This window comes from Serinus canaria, chromosome Z (assembly GCF_022539315.1).
Source record: "Serinus canaria isolate serCan28SL12 chromosome Z, serCan2020, whole genome shotgun sequence".
In the NCBI taxonomy this organism is placed as follows: domain Eukaryota; kingdom Metazoa; phylum Chordata; class Aves; order Passeriformes; family Fringillidae; genus Serinus; species Serinus canaria.
The window spans coordinates 28,131,026-28,139,479 of record NC_066343.1 but is presented as its reverse complement, the minus strand read 5'-3'; the positions used below and the strand labels follow the sequence as shown (position 1 = coordinate 28,139,479).

The following is an 8,454-nucleotide window of genomic DNA, read 5'->3' as shown; positions in this document are numbered from 1 at the left end:
TACCAATTTAAAATATTAAAATTCTTTATTTCTCTTCTTTCTCTGACTGAGGAATCTTTATGATGTGCAACACCAATAGAAAAAAGGTCATCCTCTCAAGACACAAAATTATATAATGGTTGTAGACAAACTTAAGACTAAACATCTTTTGCTTGGTTGCTGCATTCAGAAAAAAAAATTATGCTAATATTTGTATTCTGTATTTCAGAAGTACAGAAATACTTCTGTGTTTCTGTACTTCAGAAGTGGAGGGAAATGTGTGCTGTGTGGCACAATATTGTGTGTATGTGTGTGTGTTTGTGCACAAAGGTGTGTGTGTATGTAGGGAGGGAATTCAGTGTTAAAAGGGATACAATATGAAAGAGGTACCTGCAAAATACATAATACAAAAGGAGAAGATGTATTTTAACTATGATACCTAGGAGGACTTTACCTTTTAAATAGCACTTAGAATGCTAAGCAATGTAATTGGTGCGTCAGTTATGGGATGAACGATGGTGTACTTCAACTCTGGGAAAAAAATCCTTGTGTTTGCTCCTTTTCATGGGTATTTACAGGGGGGGAAAGGGGATGGAGGTGGGGACAAGGGGATGGAGTTGGATATGAAGAACACATGGGTCAACAATCCCCACAAATGAAAGTGGCTTGGGGTTTGGCTCAGAAACCTTTAAGAATAATTTATTTACCAGAGATATAGGCTCTATAAAATATTTATTATTTTTTTATTTATTGAAGAAATATTTTTTTAAGGTTATGGGAACTAGAAAGAAATCTATTACCTACATTAGTCCCAAAAAGAGATTCAAGTTCTTTCCGTGCTTTTAGGATGCAGTTCAGTTGGTGTCTGAGACTTTAAGCTAAGAAGTGGTTTATGTACAACAAAGTTTGCCATTTGATGAACTCAGTAATAAATAGACAAAAGAAGTGTTTAAGACCCACAAACATGTCAGTATTTCTCTCTTTTGTATTTCTCTCTTTTGTGTTATGCCCTGAGGACAATACCATGGTCTTTTGAAGAGTGGTATTTATACAGCATGAGATTTTTGTTCAATGAGGTTTGAAGTTTTTATTGTACTATGCTTTGTGAAGTTTTTTTATACTTGTGGAAAGGCCACTTATGGTCATGTAGCACTGCTGTGCACAACTTCCCAAGGGACTGCAACAGACTATGCTGGTTGAAACCACCAGACACAGGCAGCATAGGACTGTCTTCTGCACAATTTAAACTCTCCTGCCCACAACATAATCCTTCTCCCAGTCTCTGGGATGTGAAAGACAGGAAAAATCACATGCAGAAATTAAATGGACTGATCCTGAGATTTTGAGCAGCAGCAAAACACAATAACTGGAATATTTAACTGTCTCATGGGGATAACATGGTAACATTTTTGTACAGTTTTAGAGGAATCAGGTTTCCTTAGCTTCTGTTACTGGAGATATTTGGAGTGCTCCAGGATGCAAAGCCCACAGGCAGATGAACTACTTGGTTATATGCAGGTTACCATGCATGGTGGTTTGGAATATTTCTGCACTGTGCAGCCAATGCCATATGCAGAGGAAAAACCTCTGTGATGTGTGAAGCTGCTCCAGAGAAGAGTAATATGAGTTACCTTTCATAACAGTTACAAATTCAGATACCCCTAAGCTTTAATCCTGACTCAGATACCAGGTTTTTTGCACATTTCTGTTAAAATGTGTCCATTTCCATCTCTCTCCAATGGATAAAAACACTTGCTGGATTCAGGCAGAGGGAAGACAAACTAGCTGATATTCTTGAATTAGTTTCCAAAGCATTATGATTTCAGAAGAGATATCTTTTATAGTCGCTGAATATTCAGTGCATGTCCACATGATTGCAGCAACAGGATTATAATTATTTGTTTAAAAGAAGTTAGGGGTGGAAAGAATTTAACAGGTCTGTCCAGGAGGAGATTAATCAAATCCCAGTAAATTGTGCAGTAACAGAAGTGCTAGTATTCTTCAGTTTTGTAGTGGATTTTTGCGCTGTAAAACACATCACGCTGCTTACTGAAAGGAAATAGAGGTGCATGTCTCCAGTGAGCATCTGTGCATGTCTCACTTGCAGAAGATATACTAGTGCACTGACTATTCCTTAAAGTAGCAGGAGATTATTTCACTTAGTTCAGTTCATTTTTTATTAAGCACAATAATTAATAAAGTACCTAGGTTAACATAACAACTCTCAATATCTGTTCCTTAACCTCTACAGAGCAGTAAAACATAAATTACACTAAAGTTAAGTATTATCATCAACACCTGCAGTTCCCTAAGCTTTTGATACAAAAAGACGTTGGCCAGAAAATAATTAGAAATACAAATAGAAAACATAAAGGATACTCTGATGGATGAGTAATACAGGATAAATCCTCAATGAGATTCTGCTCTGGAGTTTGATTTACTCTGATTTAGGACAAATGATGGCAGAAGGTGAGAAAATAAAGGGAAAGAAAGTAGAGAAAGATAATAAAAAAAAAGTCATAGCCCTAAAATCCCCATTTCTAAAAAAAAAAAAAAGAAAAAGTGCAAAGTTTGCTTTAAATTACTCAGTGTCTTGCATAAAAATTTCCAAATGGATTTCCTTTTCTATAGTGATGTGAATCAAGTGGGGTTTTTTAAAAATATTATTTATTAAATTACTACTTGAATTGATATCTGAAAAACAATGGGAAATCTGTCAGCAATCAGCTGACTTTTTTTTTTTTTCCTTTGGGAAAAAGCTGGGTTCTTAGCCTATAGGTCTTCTAGAAATTCATTAATTGTGACTGAGATAAATATCATTGGAGACAATAAAATAAATATATTTATATATATATGTAAAAGATACTAAACATATAGGTTTTTGAGTATACAAATCTAGTGTCAAAACACAAAATCATGATGAAATCATAGCTACTGTATTAAATGGAAGACAAAAACATTATTTGCATTTGAAGTTGTTTGACTGTGTCAGTACATTTGGTCTTATTGAGGTGCTTGTGCATTCTATTTGTTCATATGGTCACTGTCAAAGGCATGTTCAGAATCAGTAGGACATATGGATTTTTTTGGATTTTGTTTACTTTGTTTGCTGTTATTTTTGTTTTATAATTTTCCTGCAGTATGATAATTTCTTCTGGAACTGGTCACCACAGCTCCTATACATATCTTATCTATTGGTAGCTTATCTTATACTGCTGACAATTTAGCTGTGGTGAAAAATCATGACATATCTGAAAATTATGGTTTGGAATAATTTATTTAATTTGATTTCTGTTTGGAGGCACAAGACGATAAAACGTTCAAGAGAACGTACAATTTGCTTGAGACGTAGTTAATAAACAGACCCTCCCTTAGAGGAGAAATATTTGACACAAGCTCTCCTATGCTGACAGCCAGAAGTTGCTTTGTTATTTTTATAATTTGTATTGACCTTTTTTTTAGACTCATTTCCTAAACAGATAAGGTATACTTTGAAAGCATTGCCCTTCCCTTGGAAGGAAACAGCTCAAAATATTTAGGAAAAGTCTACAGGGATTGGGATGGGAAAAGTCTAATGGGATTGTAATGGGAATAAAAGCAGGAGATGCATGGCAGTTTTGCAAAATTATGGTATTTCTGATTTGTTTTTTCTTTTTTTTTTTATTCAGGATATACTTTTAAACTTTTTTCTTTCTATGTGAGCAAATCACATTTCATAAAAAGAGAATGCACTCAAAGGCAGATTTAAGTGATCAAAGATACTGTGCTATTATAATTGATAGTGACATAATAGTGTTATCTCAGTATGGGTGCCTCACTCCAAGATCTTGTCAGTTGTAAGGGAGCTAACCTTTTCACCTCCACAGTGATTAAAAGAAAACAAAAATCCATAATGTTAAAGTGGTCCAAGGTATCTTTATTTTGCTTATATCAATCGTACAACAATGAGCAGTATTCTGTGCTTGGATTATTATATTGCTCCAATATGTGTGATGGCATCACATTGAAAGTTTATGGGCATGTGTGCTGAGATTTGCTGCATTAGTGCAACCTGTTGTATGCAGGTTGATTTTGCTTTGCTTTGTTGAGTCAGGTTTGCAATCAGTGTTTGAAAAGTTGTTTCTGGATGCCCCACGTTGTGAACTTCACTGACAAGCATATATCAAGAAACAGCTGTTCTGGAGAACTGCCATTAGACTTCCCCTGTATTTGCAAAGACAGAGTTACCTTTCATGAGCATAAATGCCAATATAAAGAGGGAAAAACACACTAAAATTCCAACATCTGAAATGCCTCTTTTTCAGACGGTAAAAGGACATGTTACCCACTAAGAAACTGAAGTATTTCATAGCTACTGTGGAAGCAGTGCACATAAATATACTTCAAAGGAGAGAATCCCACACAGCTCTAAGATTTCTCATGTATTATTAATACCCAGGTCTGGATATTATTTAATCATAGGGTGAATTTGAAGTACTAAAAATAGTTTTGATTTTAATATTATGCGCTTGCAAAGGCATTGCACTGTTCAAAACAGGCTTTTCTTATGTCAGCTTCTTGACAAAGTTCTGTTCAGGGTTTTGTTACTAGTTAAATACTTATGGAAATTATAGCTTTTTACCCATGAAAGGACTACTGGATTTATTTGGATCAAGATTGTGACCCCCTCGTCCAAACTTTTATAAAAGCCTACTTAATATTCTAAAATTTCTTTTTTGAATACAATTATACAAATAACATTGAAAGGAATACTAAGAAGTAGACCTTTCTTTGGAGATGTCCAGAGTTAGTTTCTGCATGGACTTTTCTACCTGTACTTAGTTCTTTACATGAATTTAATAATGTAACTAGATCTTCACATGTTGAAATCATTAATTGAAGCAATTTAAGTTCACCCAGCCCCAAGCCATAAAAAACAATCTAAGGCTGACAAGACAGGTGATAGCTTAAATAGAGCACCTGGAAGCAGAACTATGCTAAATATTCCAATTTTTAATATTTTTTCCTACAGAGATTTTTCTGGTTGTTTTTTTCAAGCACCTTAGTTTTGCAAAGATACTGAAGGTCTTTATGGTAGTGACCTTCTCGTTAACTGTGGGGGAAAAAAAAAGGGAAAAGGAAATGACTTATTATCATAGCGCCTAATGCTGCTAAACATTTGCCGTCATTTGAATAATATCTCCCTAAAGTACTAAGGATGTTGTTCCTCACTAGAAAAAAATCCTCACAATACAAGACATAAAATATGTGGTGATGACGGAGTTTAAATTATAATAATTGCATTACCAATTTTCAATTAATGTATTTTCCCCCATTTTTAATAATAGAATTATTTAGAATTGAAGCCTTACGTATGAAGGAAAGGGCAAAGTGGTGCCAGTTTTTGTATCCCTTTGAAGCTGAAAGGCATGGCAGCACACAAACAGCATTGTAACAAGAAAGGTGTTTCAAGCTTAAAACTTCAGTTCAGGGATGGTCTTCCCTCTTCATGAAGATGTGGCTTTCTAGCACTGATTTTTTTCTTTCTTTGTACTGCAGTATTAAGATGAAGACCTAGAAGACACATGGTTGCTAGGGGCAACTCATTGCTGTAATGTTTATAGCAGACCTTGCAAAATTAATCCCTGTTTCAGAGTAATGTCTTTAAATGTCAAGGGCACTTTGATATGGATGTGTAGTTTTAAGTACATTAGAATATCATAAAATCATGTGGACTTTCCTTTCTTTGTTTTTCCTTCAAATCTCTATCCTATCTGGCTGAGATAGATTTTCTTCATAGCAACCTGTGTGGTGCTGTGGTTTGGGTTTGTGACTGAAACACCTTTTGTAACAAAATGATGCATTTGTTACTGGTGAATTGTGCATGCACAGCATTGAGATTTTGTTTTTCCACACTCTCCACCCACAAGAAACAGGCTGGAAAGATACTGGAGGTTGATAGGGAACACATCTGAGGCAGCTGACCCCAGCACACAGTAAAACTCCCTGTCATATGATGTCATAAAATATATGTTAAACTAGTAAGTAAGAAGAAGAGTATATATTTTATTCAATAGCTTTTTGTGTACATTACTTTTTTTATTGAGACTGTTTTATTTTTTTTAAGCCTGTAAAACTTAACTTTTTTTCCACGCCAGAAATTTTTTTCTCCATCATAAAAGATCAGGTAGAGGGATTAATTACTTAATACCTCATTATAACACTGTACTGGACCTGCCTAGCAAAGAATTGTTTTCTTCATAACAGAATTTTGTTTATAACAGAGAATTTATTTTCTTCATAACATGCTAGTTTGTTTATTTTATACTGAATTACTATCTTTCCTTTTCCTTAACTTACTGAGTATGAAGGGAGACATGACTGAGTGGCTTTGGGGTGCTTAGATGCCCACTGGTGTTTACCCACAACAACAATTCTTAATAATTGAAATACTATATAGGAGAAACAATATGGGGCAGCTTTGACTTAAACACAAAATTGGCATTTATGAAAATGAGTGACTGGTTGTTCAAACACAACTTTTCACCACAAACAATCAAGCAGAAGTATGAAAATTAAATAATTTCTTACATTCTATGTACAATTCGAGTCATACTGACAGAAGTAATGGACCCATTTTAATAGCTTCATAGAAAAACATTTTTACAGGAAAGTAAAAATCAATTTAAAATAGAAAAAAAATTCCAAGTGTAGAAAGGGTTGTAAGCAAGTATTCCTTTCAACTTCTGAAAACTGGCTATTAAGCTATAGGTGGACAATATTTACATTTTTTTTAATCCTTTCTTTTGAGTATTTTAGATCCTTAAGAGTCTTGAAATATTTCAGAAATGCAGCATCTGTGCTTGATATTATACTGTTCGGCATTACTCATCTATGTCATCAAGATGTTTTTGCTCTAGCATCTTCATTATTGCTGTACATATTAGAAATCCAACCAGATTTAAATGAAAACTACTTGTCACCAACAAGCACACTACTAGGTGGCAGAATGATACACAGGTGATGTTTTTAGGAAAACTGTCGAGTTAGGTTAATTTTTTTCTAGGAAATGGCATTTATATTAACGTTTTTAGGAAAACTCAGCAGCTTGATCTTTAATAATCATTGCTGACAATGTGGGTGGCATAAAAACCTTATGACTGTGAAATTCTGTTGGACATTACAAGCATGCTAGCATAGGCTCACAGTAGGCAAAAATATTTAAGTAAACATTTATAGACAGACTTTACAAATGCAAAATAGATTTTATAATCCAATATATACAGATCTATTCAGGTCAGTTTTCTCAGTTTGGGAGACAAACGCTTGGGCTACGGAGTCAAGATTTTTAAAGAGCAGTTGTTTCAAATCCTTGTTATCTAAGACAACATGTTGACTAAAAAAGTAAATTGAGCTGTAGGAATGGAAGGATATGGCTCAAATTCCCTCAGGGATCTGAAGAAACACAGAAATGACTAGAAATATTGATTTTTCAGTATTTTCATATAGTTTTGTCACCTAGAAGAAGGAGTTTCTTCCTGGAGAAGAAGCCAAGTGTAAGCCTCAGACACCCACTGGAAATGGGAAATGTTCTGAGACCACTGAAAAGCTATACTCTTCCATTATGAAAAGCCCATTCTACAAATATTTTTGCCAGTGTTTTTCTCCAAAATTATTACCTTTTCCTCTCATTAAGTTTTGTTATATTTTATACTTCTTTCCTGATGCCATGGGTTAACTTTGGTTTCAAGGCTTAGGTCTTGCTGAGTACACAGCTTCTTGGCCCCACAGATACAAAAGCACCTTACCAATTCTTTGCTCAGTTTTGTTTCTTCTTGCTCTCTGGAGTGCAATTCTAATTTCAGAGAATAGTCCTTATGTGTTCAGACATATTAGTTACACGGCGGAGTGTCGTGGTTTGAAAGGAAATGATGTTTTTTGTGATGGTGTGGGCAAGCCAATCAGTGTTCAGATTTAATATTGGCACCTGCTTTGTCCACTGAGAGCATGGATACGCCTCTGTGATCTCCCAGGGGAACTTCCTCTTGGAGTCCCGCTTGAGAGTGAGCAGACCCGCCCCCCCCCCGCCCAGATCTGGCTGGGCAGGGGGGGAGGGGAGCCATGTGGCCGGAGAGAGAGAGGTAGACCAGGCCTGGGCCCAAGGGTGGAGGAGAGCATTGCAAGGGCTTCGGGCCCTTCCCCCATCCCCCATTCGCCCCCCCCGGAGAGGGAGAGAGAGAGACAGAGCCGGTGCCTGTGGTGCCTGTGATAGTGGTTCAGCGTGAAGGAGAAGGGGGGGGTGCCCAGCAGGGCAGCCAAGCGTGGGAGTTGACAAAGTAAACCGTCAGAGAGAGAGAGCTTGGGACTTTTAACCCCTCCGAGGAAGATGAGAACCTTGCAAAAGTTGAGTTTTTTTGAAGTTGATGAGATTGAGAAGATGTTGAGATTGAGATGTTGAGGAAAATTCTAGGTGGGAGGAGATGATGGAGTGGCTTT

General features: G+C 36.0%; 1 long non-coding RNA gene across 1 annotated transcript; it reads right to left on the bottom strand.

Moving 5' to 3' along the window:
• Positions 1-3,874: 3,874 nt before the first annotated feature.
• On the bottom strand, positions 3,875-7,891 carry LOC115485107 (uncharacterized). Its single transcript, XR_003945847.2, has 2 exons — positions 7,767-7,891; positions 3,875-4,182 (listed from the first exon to the last, which is right to left on the bottom strand). It is a non-coding gene; the product is annotated as an uncharacterized LOC115485107 (long non-coding RNA).
• Between the last annotated feature and the right edge of the window lie 563 nt (positions 7,892-8,454).